Source organism: Hyperolius riggenbachi, chromosome 2, assembly GCF_040937935.1.
Source record: "Hyperolius riggenbachi isolate aHypRig1 chromosome 2, aHypRig1.pri, whole genome shotgun sequence".
Classification (NCBI taxonomy): Eukaryota; Metazoa; Chordata; class Amphibia; order Anura; family Hyperoliidae; genus Hyperolius; species Hyperolius riggenbachi.
Genome location: NC_090647.1, coordinates 359754507 through 359773321, shown reverse-complemented (window position 1 = coordinate 359773321; position 18815 = coordinate 359754507).

The following is an 18815-nucleotide window of genomic DNA, read 5'->3' as shown; positions in this document are numbered from 1 at the left end:
TGAAAGTCCGCCTCCATGTATAATAGGCTCCGACTCCCACCACACTGCAGCTCTGCCCACACTGAGTGCAGTGCAAATCTGACAAGATTACTGGAGATGTATTAAGGCAACCCGGGCAGGTAAAATAGGGTCATCCTGAAAGCTCCCAGTGACACCCAGAAGCACCTTGTGAGCTCTCCTTTCCATATAAGCAGCTTGTGACCTTTCCATCCTTACCCCCAGCAGCACTTAGTAGCCACTCTTCCACCAACCAGCAGCATCCTATGACCTCCCCCACCTTTTCCCCAACAGCATCCGGTGACCTCTCCCCCTCCAGCAGTACTCAGTGACCTCTCCCCCATATCCCCCAACAACACAGTGACCTTCCCCCCAGCAGCATTCAGTAGACTCTCCCCACCCCACATCAGCACCCTGTGACCTCCCCCCTTTTCACCACCAGCACCTAGTGACTTCTACCCCCTCCCAACAGCATCCAGTGATCTCTCCCCCCATTTCCCTGGAAGCACCCAGTGAAAACTCCACCCCACCCCCCTGTGACCTCGCCCCCACCCAGTGACCTCTCCCCACCCACAGAAGCACCCAGTGACCTCTTCCCACTCTCCCAGCAGCACCCACTGACCAACCCCCCTTTCCCCAGGAGCACCCAGTGACCTCTCCCCACGCACGGCAGCACCCAGTGACCTTTTCCTCCCACCAGCACCCAGTGACCTCTTCCCCCTACCCCAGACGCACCCAGAGACCACTCTGCCCCCCAAAAGCACCCAGTGACCTCCCCAGCAACACCAAGTGAACCACCCACCCCCCAAGTGACCTTACCCCACCTCAGCAGCATCCACCCCCCCTTCCCGGCAGTACTTTGTGACCGCTCCTCCCCAACTCCGGTCACACTCCGGTGTGTGTGTGTTTGAGGGAGGGGGGGATTGGGTTTTCTTTCCTAGGGTGACAAAAAGGCCAAAAACTACCCTGTGTGGCCCCTTACTCAAACTTCCTCCGTGTACTGCTTGCCTGGAGGCAGTGTGTGGAAAAAAGGTACTTACTAGCTGGCGGCCTTCCACCGCCAACAGACCTGCAGGCCAGGGACAGTGTCATGGAGCCACAGAGACCTGGTGATAACTTCCTGGTATTGTCACGGATTGTCATTGTGTGTGTGTGTGTGTGTGTGTGAGTGTGTTGTGTGTGTGTGTGTGTGTGTTTGTGTAAATACATTCACTAGTACTACACGTGGACTTGATAACTATGAACAAGTCTACACAGCCATGGATTTGATATATGAAGTGCAGCCAGTCTGATCACAAATCTTGTGTTTTACAAATCTGTATTGACTTCATTATTTATAAGAAAAGAAGTGTACAGTTCAGCTCTGCTTTCAGAATATATTTTTGCATGTACAGTATTTACAATTATATAGTAAACAATATATAATTTATAATACATTTATAAAATACTGTCCATTCATTTAATTAGGCACTAAATACATTGTTGTTTTAGAACAGCAAAATGCAAATAGTATGCAAAATTCCACATCACCCAATCACATTTCAGATTTTGCTATTCTAACTATGGACCTATCACTGCCCTTCACACGCTCTTATTGAACGATTCCAACACAGCAGGATTAATATAACATTTGAAAAAGAGTCATACACAAGCCTAATAAGTGTTTTACCATGCCAGATACTTGAGCATGCAAAATCACTAGTCAAAATGTATGGCAAGCCCTCTGCTACCAGAACTGAATAATGCTCCTCAGCCTGTCAGTTACCTTTGAAAGAATTCTCAAAAGATTTCCATGTTTCATAGAACCCTTTCTTGCCTCTCATTTTGTCTGTCACCTGTCAACCCTGCACGGTCCCTGCTGATTTCTTTTGATTTTTCATTCCTGGTGTCCCTTGTGTACTTTTTTCTGATCTCTGCTGCTGTTGGAGTTAGTCCAGTCAAGTCCTTTCACCTTCATTTTCACAGCTGTAGAATGTTTCATAACTATGGAAGATTGCCAGGCTATTCCCCTCTGCCCAGATCATAGATGCTTTGATTTCCCAAGAGAAAGCTTTAAGATTACATACATAAATCCATGGCTGTTTAGACTTGTTCCCACTTGCCGAGTCCACATGGAGTGTACATATATACATACATACATTATATATATAAATATATATATATAAATATATATATATATATATATATATATATATATATATATATATACACACACACACACCCCTGGCCCAACTGCATAATTAGTTAAAGAGGAACCGTAAAGACATAAAAAACGTAATCAAGTATTCAGGATACCTGTTTTTACCTAAATTATTCTGGTTGTAGTGTTAAAGACACTTTTTATATCCATAAATTGCTACATATTGGTATGTAACCCCATCCTCCCAATGAAGTTTAGCCTAGGCTACCATGTCATGCAGTCTTCTCCTGCACAGTACTCTGGGACAAGGCCGGGCCAAGGCAGAGGCAAGAGAGGCTCCAGCCTCAGGGCGCAGTGTAGCAGTGGGCGCACAACTCACTCAGCTATCATTCCCCTATTGTGTTTAAAGCAGTGAGAAATAATAAAAAGGGATACATAGCAGTGACTGCAAGCCAGATAGAGATCAAGGTGTTGGGGGTCCAGGGGTGCCTCTTACTCTAATAGTAATCAGTGTGTGACGACTGGAGTGGGAGGGATAGAGGGGCACACTTTGGTGCCTCAGCCTTGGGTGCTGGAGGACCTTGTCCTGGCTCTGATCTGGGAGATCCTGTGATGGTCCTGCTCACTTCACAGAAGGGGAAAAACATTCTGCAGCGGTTTACCTTGACAGCAATAAAGATGACGGCATATCTGACAATAACAATTACATTTAATAATGCAAACAAAGATAGGTTTTTACAATGGGCAGACATTGACTAAATTATTTATAACTTTGTAAAAATAAGCAATTTTATTCATTATATACAGCAAATATCCTATTTTAGTAAGTGAAAACTTGTAGACTTTCTGAAACTGTAAGCCTTGCTTCACACTACCAGCAAAAACATTCCGGAAAGAAATGAACCAAAGAACGTCAAGTAATCCTTTATTAACTATAGGGTCCATTTACATGTCCATTTTGACCGTGTTGTGTCTGATGTGGTGCTGGAAGGTAAACTTTCAACACTACCCGTTTTTTACGGGCAAGTCAAACACATCATAATAGCAATGTTATTATGCAATAGTGTGTGATGTATGATGCAATGGACAGGTGTATCATGCAACGGACATGTATGAATATGTGTCCACACTCTGTGGACGATGACAGCATATGCATTGTAACCATCCACAGTACTGCACTATGTAGTGTGGACCTAGCCATAGGAACCAAGAAAGAACTTGTAGTAACTTGTTATACTGTATCTGCTGGTGGCACTGTGTGCAGGACTGATGCACTATTTGCACTTTACCCATTTACCAGAAGGGGAGTGTCCCCTATCCTGGGATTGACTTGCAGTTCCTTATCTCACCTGCAAATAGTATCTAATGTTTGGACTGTCAGGTACTTCTACCTCCAAGCTGCAGAAGTCACGTGTTTCCTGACATTCTTATAGCCCAATCAACTGACACAATCATAAGTCTAGACCAGGAGAAGGCTTTCGACAGGGTTTCCCATGAGTTCCTCTGCAGGGCACTCAACAGGTTTGGTATCGGAGAAATGTTCTGCAAATATGTTAACCTTTTGTACGCAGGAATCCATTCCACAGTGCTGGTGAACGGCTGGAAGACAGAATCCTTCCCGATCCTCTCGGGGGTCAGGCAGGGCTGTCCCCTCTCCCCTCTTCTTTTTGTCTGTTGTATAGAGCTCTTCGCCGAGTGCATCAGACGGAACCCTGACATCAGAGGGATCACCGCTCCAGGGATGGAGAAACGAGAGGTCAAGTGTTCGCTATACATGGATGATGTGACGGTATTCTGCACAGATGAGCGGTCTATCTCGGCACTAGCCCATACCTGCAAAGACTTTGGCCGAGCCTCAGGTGCAAAGGTCAACTGCGGTAAGTCTGAAGCTATTCTTTTCAGGGAGTGGCACCAGGCCTCAACCGCATCAGTCCCCTTCAACATCAAGCCAGACTGCATCAAGATCCTGGGAGTCTGGTTTGGGGCAGAAGGAGCTGCCCAGAAGTCTTGGGAGGAGAGACTGGCCAAGATGCACCAAAAGTTCGGACTCTGGAGCCTCAGAAGACTTACCATCGAGGGGAAAACACTGGTGCTGCGGAACGGGATCCTTCCAGTGCTGCAGTACCTGGCCCAGGCCTGGCCACCAAGGGCGAAGACATGCAAGGTCATCACCAGGGCAGTTTTCCACTTCATCTGGGGATCCAAGATGGACAGAGTGAAGCGGGCGGTTATGTACAAGGAGCACCACAAGGGGGGTAAGGGCGTGCCCGACATCCCTACGATGCTGTGGGTCTTCTTTGTGTGTAACTGCATCCGCAGAACTATCACAGACTATGCACAGGGCTCCGCAGGCAACTCCATGTCTCGCTTCTTCCTGCTCCCCCTTTGGAGGTCGTTAAGGTGGGACAAGTGGGACAGCTCCATCCCCTACAACTGGGACACTCCTTGGTTCTACTTGGAAGCCTCCAAGTTCATCAAAGAGCAGCGGCTGGAGGAGATCAAACCGGGCCTGTGGAAGCCAAAGACGGTCTACAGGACTATTAGAGCCAGAGACAGTATGGAATCCATCCCAGGGCTACCAGACAGCACCTCCAGGTATGTATGGAAGAATGTGGCATCCAGGAAACTTACCAACCAGCATAAAGACCTGTCCTGGATGGCCATCCGAGGGGGGCTGCCCCTGAGGACCTTCATGCATTCCAGGAACCTGTGCAGATACAGACACTGCCCCTTGTGCGTAGTCCAGGAAGAAACATCGCTGCACATTTTCTGGGACTGCCCGTACGCACAGAGACTGCTGGACGCCTTGGGACAAGAACTGTCGGGTGTTATGCCAAGAGAAGCGATTACACACTGCGCAGTGATGTATGGGCTTTTCGACGGAGGTCACTCAGAAGAGAAGATCGAGGAAGCTTGGCGCATCATGTGCTGCTTTAAGGACGCCATGTGGTGCGCCAGGAACAAGTTTGTACGACGGAGGGAAATGATGTCCAAAGAGGATGGTCGCAGACTGATCCACAGCCTGCTCAGAGACTACAGCCTCATGGACTCTCTGGAGGAGCCGGACGACGACTGATCTTCACAGGTTTGTCCTGTCCCCCCTCCTCTCTCCTTCATGTGTGTTAACCCTCAATAAAGCCTCGGGTACACCCTTACCCTACCCCCCCTTCCCCCTTTCCCCTACCCCACCTGTCGCTTGTTGATGGTAAGTATTGGTTAAGCTGTGGCACCTCGGAGGACGTGCGGATCATGGCACTTGCTGTGCACTGCACGTCAGACAAGGGGCCACAGAGAAAGTAAGCATGAGCCGGCAGGGGCATGCGAGAAGGACGGCTAGGGGCACTTTGCCCACGGTCGTCCTTGTGCATCTCCCTCCCGGTAGATACTTAGTCCATGAACCCAGTTGGCAACAACTGGGGCAGGTAGGGCCCTCTCATGCCTTCGGGAAATGAGAGGCCCCAAGTGGTCCCCGAGCCTCTGGCGAGGGGATAAGGGTTCCACTCCTCTCCGAACCTCGGTTCGGGGGGAAGGGAACCCTTGGGTCCTTCCCTTTGAGAAGGACCCAGAGGGCGCCGCATGCCCGGTTTTGTGGCAGTGTTATAAAGGCACTGTCATTTTCCCCGGGTATGCGGCTTTAAGCCCTAGCATTCAGGGCCCCTGCCGAAAGGCGGGAGCCAAGGAAGCACAAAAAAAAAAAAAACATCTCTCCCCTATATACATCTAGCTTTCCTCCCAGCAGATGCCAGAACATCGTAGGGCCAGTTCTAACTTTTTGCCACCTGAGGCTCATTTAATCACTAATGAACCTCCAGCTTACAAATGCAGCCAGTTTCTATCCCCCCCCCCCACCCCCGCGCTTCCCCATAAAAAAAGAAGTGCACCCAGTGTCTCCCCACCTTAGGAAGAAGTGTGGCAAGATTATGTGTTCCATCCCCCCCCCCACCTAAAGAATGGCCACAGTGGCGCACAATTACGTGGTACATTGCCGGCTCCTATCTTCTGTACTGCAGCCTTTCACCATTCAGTGAGGCTACAGCTCTCTGTAGATGGAATGCACAATAAGGGAAAGAGGCGCCCTGATTTGAATTAAAGCTTTTAAAACCAGTTTTAAAAACGAAAAAGAAAAATGAGGTATCTTACCTCAATGACGAAATCTCTGTAAACTTACAAAAGATTTTTATTTGAGCACGAGCAGTGCTCAAATAAAAAAATAATAATTATATATATATATATATATATATATATATATATATATATATATATATATATATTTATTTATTTATTTATATATATATATATATATATATATATATATATTTTGTAAGTGTACAGAGATTTCGTCATTGAAGTAAGATTCCTCATTTTTCGTTTTTAAACTGGTTTTAAAAGCTTTTATTCAACTTTTTTTTTAAACTGGTTTTAAAAGCTTTTATTCAACCAGGTCCGTCCAGGACCACCATGAGTGGAGTCGGGTTTATGGTCTCCACCTGCTTCCTGTGGTCGGTTGCCCCTTGCAACCCTCCTTTGTGAGTATTGGGTAACCAAACCCGACATCAAGAAGAGGCAAGTTGATCAGGTGCCGGCCTCCAGGAGAGGCACGACACCATGCTTGAGCTGCAGTTGCTGTAGTGCTATCATCAGGGGCAATTCTGTGTCGCATCCGTTGACTGGTGTGCAGGTGCCCATCAGGGGCAGGTATTCCTGCTTGAGCTCATATGTTGTATATGGGCTTAAAGGAATTCTATCAAACTTTTACTTTTTCTGTGAGCACTTTAAATCAATTTGCCAACAACAGTAAGGATGAGTACAGCATATATGTTTGCTGCGCAGTGTCTTTGTCTTTATCTAACTACTGTCGGCTGTTCCCTAATAAAACTGACGGCGACGGGGAATTGGGGCAGTTCATTATACAAGAGGGGAGCCTCTTGCTGAATACAGCTGTGGTTTATTCTATTCTGATGGTCCCCAGTGCAGAGCGAGTTATACAGCGTGTGATCCTTCTTATAAAGTTACTGTGAGGAGACCTCTCGCTCTGCTAGTCTGGAGACTGCTGAGCTGCCGCTGCGTTGCTACACAAAAGTAAACATGAGCTGGAGGAGGGCGCATCATTGTTTTGAAGAGGAGCCGTAGAGGAAGATTTATTATGATACACTTATGTGTAGTTCCCTGGAAGTTTTTTTTAAGAAATTTTTTTTTTTTAAATGTTGGTTTGTAGATTTTGTGATTATCTTTTGTTCCTGTGGGTGGGGTATATAGGTGTCACTGGCAATGGGTGTGGTACACTTGAGGAAACATGTCGTGTATTTTGTCATGCTTGGTTTCCTGTGAATACAGTGGTTGAAAAAGCCTTCTGAGTGCGGTCTCTGATTTCTATGATCTCCTTTGTGAGTAGCCCTTTCAATCAATTGATTTCTCCACACACCTATTATTGACATACTGCACTATCGGGCTCCCTTTTTTGTCTCCTGTATTTTTTTCCATAGGGTGCCAAGACACCCCAACCACGATTGCTCTGTAGATGGTGATAGGCTGCTGCAGTACTGAGGAGAGAACCCAGCGATGGACCAGATAATTGTGCACTGCTGTGTCTGCTCTGCAAATTGAGACACCGCTGTTCCTGCCACATATCCATGCCAGTATTTAGTATGTAGAGACAAAAAGAAGAAGATTCGGGAGCCCTAATAATGTATTATCGAAGGTATATGAATTGGTTATGTAAGGAAAAATAGTATACTCACAAATGTGGGTTGCCGCCACAGGCAACCACTATATGCACAAATGTGGAATTCTTCCCATCCCCACTCAGGCTAAGATGCCGCTCTCCGTAGTCAGAAATAAAGTGTAGTAACACCCATCTACCGGGTGGATATTCAAATCACTTTGAAATGAGTGCTGCGTAATATGTTGGCACTTTATAAATACAATAAATAAATAAATTACAGAGGCGCCAGTGAAGAATAAAATCAATTAAGAACAGTTTAAAAATGGGAGGGTACTGGTGGACTTACCTCCCCACACAATGACAACAGTATGTATCATATACAATATATATTGTATATGATACATTTTTAAACTGTTCTTAATTGGTTTTATGCTTCACTGGCACCTCTGTAATTTTAAAGTATTTAGGATGGTCTGAGAAATGGAGCAATGTGTTCTACTTCCTGTTTTTTTCCCACAAAACTTTTCCGATTTCAGTCCCACCTCAACCTTTAATGACTGGAGTGCAACATCCCTGATCTATACACACTGAGTGGCTGTACTTAAACACCATTTACTTACTCCTGTGTCCTGCTAGAAACAGTGATCACCAATTCATATGCTGTGGGCTTTGAATCAAAAACAGGGTGTTTAAACAAAAAAAAAATCAAATGTTAGTGCACACACAGTGGTCTTTGTTTCCTGAATAGGAGAACTGCGAGGGCCAATCCAAAGACTTCAGCTTGCTTTTTCTTCAAGTAGCCTATGGTAGATTGTGAGGAGTGTTTAGAATCATTCTCATTGTTGAAGCCATCTTTCAGCAGCAGCTTCTTGGCTGAACACTCAACATTGGCCTCTAGAATTAGCAAGTATATAGCGGAATATATTACTCCCACCACCTGTATAGTGCACACAAGCAAGGGAAGTTATGCTCATTCTGTTGAGGACCCAGGATTTAACTACCTTGGCATTATGATTCTTTCCAGATTTTAGGGACTAAAAGCGGTTCAATGTTTTTGCATCCTTTCAGACCCTAAAACTTGGAAAAAAATCATGCTGCCAGGAAGATCAGCAGCAGTTCCACATCACTCACCTCCCTGGCTCCACCGCTGCAGTTTTCCCCCCATCCTCCAGATGATGCTGCAACTCTAAAGTGAAATTGCCGGCTGTCGTCAGCTCTGCACACAGCCTCTGGCGGCTACCCCGAGCAGAGGTCGGGATTACCGCTCTGAGCTACAGTTTTCCACCCCGAACCTAGCTCAGGATTACTGGCAAGGAGGTTAACCACTTGCCGACCGCGCACTCATAACGCGCGTCGGCAAAGTGGCTCCTGGAGGACCAGCCACGCACATGTGCGTCGCCAGGTTCTCGGTGATTAATCAGCGATCGCGCGGCGGGAGCCGCGCGATCGCTGTGTCACGTGGTGCCGCCCCCTTGTGACTACAACCCGCCGGCCAATCCGCAGCGCCGGCGGGTTGTAACTTTTCAAATTAGCCACTTGAAATCGTATAATACAGTTTGTTTACCTAACAAACTGTATTATACTGCCTGCCTCCCCGCTGGTGGTCACACTTAGCGATCGACCACCAGCGAGGAGAGCAGGCACAGTGAGTGAACGCACCACACTCTTTAGGAGCCCCACAGACCCCCCGATCACCCGCAGCACCCATCAGACCCCCCCCTGTACACCCCTGCAGCACGCAGCTTAGACCCAACCACCCTCCATATCACCCATCAATCAATCCCTGACACCACCTGTCACTCTAATCAATCAGATCAGACCCCCAACTACCCCTTAGGGTTATCTGATCACCCCCCACCCCTTCAGATCTCCCCCCCCTCCCTCCCCCCCTGTATACTGCATATCTCTATCTCCCTCTAATAGCCCACTGATCAACTGTCAATCACCTATCAGTCACCTGTCAATCATCCCTTGTCACCACCTGCCACTGCCCCACATCAGATCAGACCCCCCACTGCCCCTTAGGGACTTCTGATCACCCACCCACCCTTTCAGATCCCCCCGAGACCCCCCCCTGATCACATCAGCAGTCCATTGTTTACATCTTTTTTTCCCTGTAAAAACCCACTTATCACCCATCAATAACCCATCTATCACCCCCTGTCAACACCTGTCACTCCCATTCATCAGATTAGACCCCCAACTACCCCTTAGGGGTATCTGATCACCCACCCACCCCTTCAGATCTCCCCCACCCCTGACCCCCCCCTGTATACTATCTATCTCCCTGTAATCGCCCACTGATCAGCTGTCAATCACCTATCAGTCACCTGTCAATCATCCCTTGTCACCACCTGTCACTGCCCCACATCAGATCAGACCTCCAACTGCCCCGGGGCTTCTGATCACCCACCCACCCTTTCAGATCCCCCCGAGACCCCCCCCCCCCCCGATCACATCAGCAGTCCATTGTTTGCATCTGTTTTTCCCTGCTGTAAACACCCACTTATCACCCGTCAATAACCCATCTATCACCCCTTGTCACCACCTGTCACTCCTATCCATCAGATCAGACCCCCAACTACCCCTTAGGGGCTTCTGATCACCCACCCCCTCAGATCCTCCCCACACCTTACTAGTGCATTGCTTGCGTATATTCTCCCCCCTGCCATTGTGTATCTTATCTCCTGTCTTTAAGGCTTGATTGTGCTTTGTTTGGCTACAATTGTCTCAATTGTACTGTGATTGGCATCGATTGTCGTGTGATTGGCTTCGATTGTCACGTAATTGGTTTTCAATTGTCGTGTGATTGGCTTCAATTGCCCTGATTGGTTTTGATTGTGCCAATTGCCCTCTGATTGGCTGTTTTGCCCTGTGTCTCGATTGTCTCAATTGCCCTGTGATTAGCATCGATTGTCGTGTGATTGGCTTCGATTGTCACGTAATTGGTTTTCGATTGTCGTGTGATTGGCTTCAATTGCCCTGATTGGTTTTGATTGTGCCAATTGCCCTCTGATTGGCTGTTTTGCCCTGTGTCTCGATTGTCTCAATTGCCCTGTGATTAGCATCGATTGTCGTGTGATTGGCTTCGATTGTCACGTAATTGGTTTTTGATTGTCGTGTTATTGGATTCAATTGCTCCTTGATTGGCTTTGATTGCGCAGATTGCTGTAATTGTGTTGTAATTGCCTCGTGATTGTTTTTGATTATTTGTGATTGCTCTCTGATCCCCCAACCCCAACCCCCCCTCACCGTCACTATCCTAGTGATCTAAAAACAGTGATCAGTGAAAACTGTCACTTTTTTAGTATCACTAGTGGTAGCAGTTAGGCCAGTTAGCTAGGCAAAAGGGTTGTTAGTGTCAGTTAGTGCTCAGCCCACTGCACCACAGTCACTAATTAGCGTCATCACTGTCGCTAATCAGCATTGGTACTATATAGTATCTGTAAGTGATCATTAGTGATCACAGTCAGATCTATATTAGGGTCACTAGGATCCACAAAAAAACGCAGTGTTTGCCCGATCAGACCTGATCGTTCGCCTGCACTGCGTTCAGCCCGCCCCACCGCAGTGACAGAAATTTATTTTTTCTGATCACTGCAAAAACCACTGTACACTAGCTGTGGCACTGTAAACAGCAGTTTTGATTTTTTTTTTAATCAAAACTCAGTGACCACAGCTTTCTACCTCTCAAGTACTCCATTTCGCTAGGTAGGTGCTCTTTTTCCTGGGTAGTCTCAGAGGAATACCTCCTAAATTTAGCAGGCCACCATGGCAAAAAAGAGGTTTTCCAATGAAGACATCTACAGGTACATGGACCAGTCGGATGAGGATGATTGGGTCGACTTATTCGATGAATCTTCTGGTTCAGAGTACGATCCTGTAGACAGCAGTGGCTCTCTGACCGATAGTTCCGATGACGAGGTTGAGGTCCCGGCTAGAGCCAGGCGTACCACACCGCATGTCACTGGACTGCAGGTGGCGGAAGATCAGTCTCAAGGGCAGCAGAGTGATGCTGGCGTTGATCTGATTTTTCTTGGTGAGGCATGCACCAGCAGCGCAGCATCTCCTGGACCTCTCAACACCAGTACTTCCGTAGAAGACCCTGGTGAAGTGGCGAACACCAGCCCGGAAGTAGAAACTGGTTCGGTGGTACGTGAATTAAGACCCGATTCGCAGCCACCAAGTAGACGGGCCCGTACTCCCATTGGTTTTCCAGAGGTGCTGGCAAACCCTGATTGGCATTCCCCTGATCCCGCCGCACCCGTACTGCCCCCTTTCACCGCCCAGTCTGGAGTCCAGTTGGAGACAGTTGAACTAGGATCGGCCCTAGACTTTTTTGAACTGTTCCTCACCCAGGATCTCCTTGACTTAATTGTGGCTGAGACCAACCGTTATGCCACACAATTTATAACTGCCAATCCGACAAGCTGCCACGCCCAGCCTTTTCAGTGGAAACCACTCCAAGTTTCCGAACTGAAAATTTTTTTGGGCCTTCTCCTCAACATGGGTATTACCAAAAAAAATGTATTGCGCTCTTATTGGTCTACACGCCAAATACATAACATTCCCGTGTTCTCTGCTGCCATGTCCAGGACGCGATTTGAGATCATCCTGCGCTTCCTGCATTTCAATGACAACGACACCTGTCATGAAAGAGACCACCCAGCTTATGACCGGCTCCACAAAATTCGGCCCCTCATAGACCACCTGTCATCCACATTTGCAGATGCTTATACCCCTGAACAGAACATCTGTGTAGATGAGTCCCTCGTACATTTTACCGGGCGCCTTGGCATCAAACAGTACATCCCAAGCAAGCGCGCCCGGTATGGGGTGAAACTGTATAAGCTCTGTGATAGGGCCACAGGCTATACATCTCGTTTTAGGGTCTATGAGGGAAAAGACTCAAAATTGGAGCCGGTCGGATGTCCTGACTACCTGGGGAGCAGTGGAAAGATTGTGTGGGACTTGGTGTCACCCTTGTTCCAGAAGGGGTACCATCTTTATGTGGACAACTTTTACACAAGTGTGGCCCTCTTTCAGCACTTAAAGTTAGAAGGAATCCGATGCTGTGGCACCGTGCGGCCTAGTCGCCGGGGCTTCCCCCAACGGCTCGTTAACACCAGACTTCAATGGTGGGAGAGGGCCGCCTTGTGTACCGATGACTTGCTCTCGGTGAAATGGAAGGACAAGAGGGACGTTTACCTTCTGTCTACCATTCACACAGACACGACAGTACAAATTACACGGGCAACAGAGGTCATTGAAAAGCCCCTCGCCGTCCACAGCTATAATGCCAACATGGGAGGGGTGGACTTCAATGACCAGATGTTAGGGCCCTATTTAATTTCCCGGAAAACCAGACGCTGGTATAAGAAAGTGTCTGTGTATTTAATTCAATTGGCGATGTACAACAGCTTTGTTCTCTACAGTAAGGCTGGGAGAACTGGATCTTTCCTTCAATTCCAGGAAGACATTGTTTCGGCACTCCTCTATCCAGAAGGTGCCAGAGCCCAACCCCCAAATGCAACTAGCCGGCTGCATGGAAGGCATTACTACTACCCGATTCCCAGTACCCCAACTCAACGCAACCCCAGAAAAAGATGTCGTGTCTGCAGCAAGGCTGGAATAAGGCGTGACTCCCCCGTTTACTGTCCCCGCTGTCCTGACCAGCCTGGCCTATGCCTAGGGGAGTGTTATGAGAGGTACCACGAGAAGACACACTTTTAGAACCTAGGGAACTACAGACACAGCAGTAGGCACACAAGGGTCTCTCAGTGCTATTTCACACTGGCGCGATGCGTTAGGGCAAATTGCCTAGCAAAAGTCACACTTTGCGGTCCCCCCCTACGCCGGAAGTGCTTGACTTAACGCTAGTGCATGCCTACGTTACTGCGTGGCTTCTGCGGCAATTTGGGTCGGCCCGGAAGTCATGTTAGTCTACGGCGACGCAGTTAATTACTAGGCCGAATGCTACTCTTGTGGTATTCCCTGAAGATCTATTTTGGGCGAGATGGTGCGGCGGGCTCGACCGACCGGATAGGCCAGTATGCAGTGTGAACCCAAACATCAGGTTTTGAGAGATCCAAATACACTGGCCTGCCAGAAACCTCTCCTTTCACTTGGGACAGAATAGATAATGTACTTCGCCACATATCTGTGCGATTTGCACTTTGCACATTGACCCATGGGGGAGGAGAAGTTTATCCTCAGCTCGCAGGTAAAAAAAAAAAACAAAAAAAAAAACAGGTAAGCAAAAAAGTTCATATTTGGTTACCAATGTTATTGTTTGGTTTGAACATATTTAACCTGCTGAGCGGTCTGGACGAGCTCAGCTCGTCCAACACCGCCAGAGGCTGCCGCTCAGGCCCTGCTGGGCCGATTCTGATGAAATAAAAAGCAGCACACGCAGCCGGCACTTTGCCAGCCGCGTGTGCTGCCTGATCGCCGCCGCTCTGCGGCGATTCGCCGCGAGCAGCGGCGAAAGAAGGTCCCCCCAGCCGCCTGAGCCCAGCGTAGCCAGAACAAAAAGTTCCGGCCAGCGCTAAGGGCTGGATCGGAGGCGGCTGACGTCAGGACGTCGGCTGACGTCGATGACGTCACTCCGCTCGTCGCTATGGCGACGATGTAAGCAAAACAAGGAAGGCCGCTCATTGCGGCCTTCCTTGTTTATTCTGGGCGCCGGAGGCGATCGGAAGATCGCCTCCGGAGCGCCCTCTAGTGGGCTTTCATGCAGCCAACTTTCAGTTGGCTGCATGAAATAGTTTTTTTTTTATTTAAAAAAAACCCTCCCGCAGCCACCCTGGCGATTTAATCAGAACGCCAGGGTGGTTAATAAAGTTTAAAAAGTTAATGTTATTGAAGTGCTTTGCTGCTTGCTTTTTTTTTTTTTTCTTCTTCTCTCTTTTTTTCCAACCGACCAATCAGCTGCAGCACTGATGATGCATCCTGACAGAAGCATTGCGCTTCTGTCAGGTTACACAAAATCGGTGCATGCAGCGCTGTAGGACGAGATTTCTCCTCCACAGTAAAAAAAGATACGTTTGCCGAGGCATATGGGCCAAGGTGTGGTGTTGGGGATTCATATGCTTTGGCAAGCACTTTGTATCAAAAAAGGACTCAAGCAATGATTTCTCCATTCACATCGATCAATGTGGATGAATAAATCAGGATTGCCTGGGCATACGAGCTGGTGGGTTTGGATTTTTGGGGTGGCAGCTCCTATGTCCAGGCGGACGCCTTCCCCTCCTTTTTGTTTTGTTTTTTTCGTTTTTCTTCTCTCTTTTTTCTATCCAGACCGACCGACCGACCGACCGACCAATCAGCTGCAGCACTGATGGTGCATCCTGACAGAAGCATTGCGCTTCTGTCAGGTTACACAAAATCAGTGCATGCAGCGCTGTAGGACGAGATTTCTCCTCCACAGTAAAAAAGATACGTTTGCCGAGGCATATGGGCCAAGGTGTGGTGTTGGGGATTCATATGCTTTGGCAAGCACTTTGTATCAAAAAAGAACTCAAGCAATGATTTCTCCATTCACATCGATCAATGTGGATGAATAAATCAGGATTGCCTGGGCATACGAGCTGGTGGGTTTGGATTTTTGGGGTGGCAGCTCCTATGTCCAGGCGGACACCTTCCCCTCCTTTTTGTTTTGTTTTTTCGTTTTTCTTCTCTCTTTTTTCTATCCAGACCGACCGACCGACCAATCAATCAATCAATCAATCAGCTGCAGCACTGATGGTGCATCCTGACAGAACATTGCGCGTCTGTCAGGTTACACAAAATCGGTGCATGCAGCGCTGTAGGATGAGATTTCTCCTCCACAGTAAAAAAGATACGTTTGCCGAGGCATATGGGCCGAGAAGCGGTGTTGGGGTTCATATGCTTTGGCAAGCACTTTGTATCAAAAAAGAACTCAAGCAATGATTTCTCCATTCACATCGATCGATGTGGATGAATAAATCAGGTTTGCCTGGGCATACGAGCTGGTGGGTTTGGATTTTTGGGGTGGCAGCTCCTATGTCCCTCTTTCTTTTCTTTTTGTTTCACATTTTTTGGCAGATATTTGTTCATCCACATTGATCGATGTGAATGAAGGGATGTTTGCCGTTCATTTTTCCTTTCAGCCCAGAATGCACTACCTGTATGCCCAATATAAGGAGTATAGCAGAAATACTGGCCATACATGTAATGATTGCAGAGGCCCTAAAATGCCAGGACAGACCCCACAAATGACCCCATTTTGGAAAGAGGACACCCCAAAGTATTCCGTGAGGTGCATGGTGAGTTCATAGAAGATTTTGTTTTTTGTCACAAGTTAGCATAAATTGTTGTTTTTTGTTTTTTTTCACAAAGTATCCTTTTCTGCTAACTTGTGACAAAAAATATTTTTTTTTTATAAACTCACCATGCCCCTCATGGAATAATTTGTGGTGTCTTATTTTTAAAATGGGGTCATTTGTGGGGTTTGTTAACTGTCCTGTCATGTGGGAAGGGGGCTAAATTGTGAGCACCCCTGTAAAGCCCAAAGGTAGTCTTTGCACGTTGGGGCCCCTTAGCGCAGTTAGGCTGCAAAAAATGTGCCACACGTGCTATCGCCGTACCCGGGAGAAGTAGACCAATGTGTTTTAGGGTGTATTTTTACACATACCCATGATAGGTAGAAGAAATCACTCTGTAAATGGCAATTTTTTGATTTTTTTTACACACAATTGTCCATTTACAGAGATATTTCTCCCACCCAATATGGGTATGTGTAAAAATACACCCCAAAACACATTGTACTACTTCTCCCGAGTACGGCAATACCACATGTGTGGCACTTTTTTGCACCCTAACTGCGCTAAGGGGCCCAGAGTCCAATGAGTACCGTTAGCATTTCACAGGTCATTTTGAGAAATTTGGTTTCAAGACTACTCCTCACGGTTTAGGGCCCCTAAAATGCCAGAGCAGTATAGGAACCCGACAAATGACCCCATTTTAGAAAGAAGACACCCCAAGGTACTCAATTAGGAGTATGGTGAGTTCATAGAAGATTTTACTTTTTGTCACAAGTTAGCGGAAAATGATTTTTATTGGGTTTTTTTACCAAGTGTCATTTTCCGCTAACTTGTGACAAAAAATAAAAACTTCTATGAACTCACCATACTCCTAACGGAATACCTTGGGGTGTCTTCTTTCTAAAATGGGGTCATTTGTCGGGTTCCTATACTGCTCTGGCATTTTAGGGGCCCTAAACCGTGAGGAGTAGTCTTGAAACCAAATTTCTCAAAATGACCTGTGAAATGGTAATGGTACTCATTGGACTCTGGGCACCTTAGCGCAGTTAGGGTGCAAAAAAGTGCCACACATGTGGTATCGCCGTATTCGGGAGCAGTAGTACAATGTGTTTTGGGGTGTATTTTTACACATACCCATGCTGGGTGGGAGAAATATCTCTGTAAATGACAATTTTTTGATTTCTTTACACACAATTGTCCATTTACAGAGATATTTCTCCCACCCAATATGGGTATGTGTAAAAATACACCCCAAAACACATTGTACTACTTCTCCTGAGTACGGCGATACCACATGTGTGGCACTTTTTTTCACCCTAACTGCGCTAAGGGGCCCAGAGTCCACTGAGTACCTTTATGATTTCACAGGTCATTTTGAGAAATTTGGTTTCAAGACTACTCCTCACGGTTTAGGGCCCCTAAAATGCCAGAGCAGTATAGGAACCCCACAAATGACCCCATTTTACAAAGAGGACACCCCAAGGTACTCAATTAGGAGTATGGCGAGTTCATAGAAGATTTTATTTTTTGTCACAAGTTAGCGGAAAATGACACTTGGTAAAAAAACCCAATAAAAATCATTTTCCGCTAACTTGTGACAAAAAGTAAAATCTTCTATGAACTCACCATACTCCTAATTGAGTACCTTGGGGTGTCTTCTTTCTAAAATGGGGTCATTTGTGGGGTTCCTATACTGCTCTGGCATTTTAGGGGCCCTAAACCGTGAGGAGTAGTCTTGAAACCAAATGTTTCAAAATGACCTGTGAAATGCTAAAAGGTACTCAGTGGACTCTGGGCCCCTTAGCGCAGTTAGGGTGCAAAAAAGTGCCACACATGTGGTCTTGCCGTACTCGCAGCAGAAATGGAAAACTTTTTTTTTTTTTTTTTGTGACAAACTGTCATTTTCCACTAACTTGTGACAAAAAATAAAATCTTCTATGAACTCACCATGCCTCTTAGTGAGTACTTTGGGATGTCTTCTTTCCAAAATGGGGTTTATTTGTGGGGTATTTATACTATCCTGGAATTTTAGCACCTCATGAAACATGACAGGTAGTCAGGAAAGTCAGAGATGCTTAAAAATGGGAAAATTCACTTTTGGCACCATAGTTTGTAAACGCTATAACTTTTACCCAAACCAATCAATATACACTGAATGGTTTTTTTTTTAATCAAAAACATGTTTGTCCACATTTTTCGCGCTGCATGTATACAGAAATGTTACTTTATTTGAAAAATGTCAGCACAGAAAGTTAAAAAATAATTTTTTTGCCAAAATTCATGTCTTTTTTGATGAATATAATAAAAACTAAAACTCGCAGCAGCAATCAAATAGCATCAAAAGAAAGCTGTATTAGTGAGAAGAAAAGGAGCCAAAATTCATTTAGGTGGTAGGTTGTATGAGCGAGCAATAAACCGTTAAAGCTGCAGTGGTCTGAATGGAAAAAACAGCGCTGGTCCTTAAGGGGGGGTAAAGGCTGAGTCCTCAAGTGGTTAAAGGGGAAAGGAGGTGCTGAGGAGAGTAGTCTATTTACATACAAACAATAGTAACCCTCTACACTCAATAACAACAGGATTGTACTATACTAGTGAAAAAAGACAACAACTTGAGTGCAAGTTGTTTTTGGTTGCATTAATGGAGGATATTTGCTTCCAAAATGGTTTGCATGCAAAAGCACTCTGCCCTAAACCCTCTCACCAGATTTGAGGTTCCCCCCAGATTGAAAGGGTT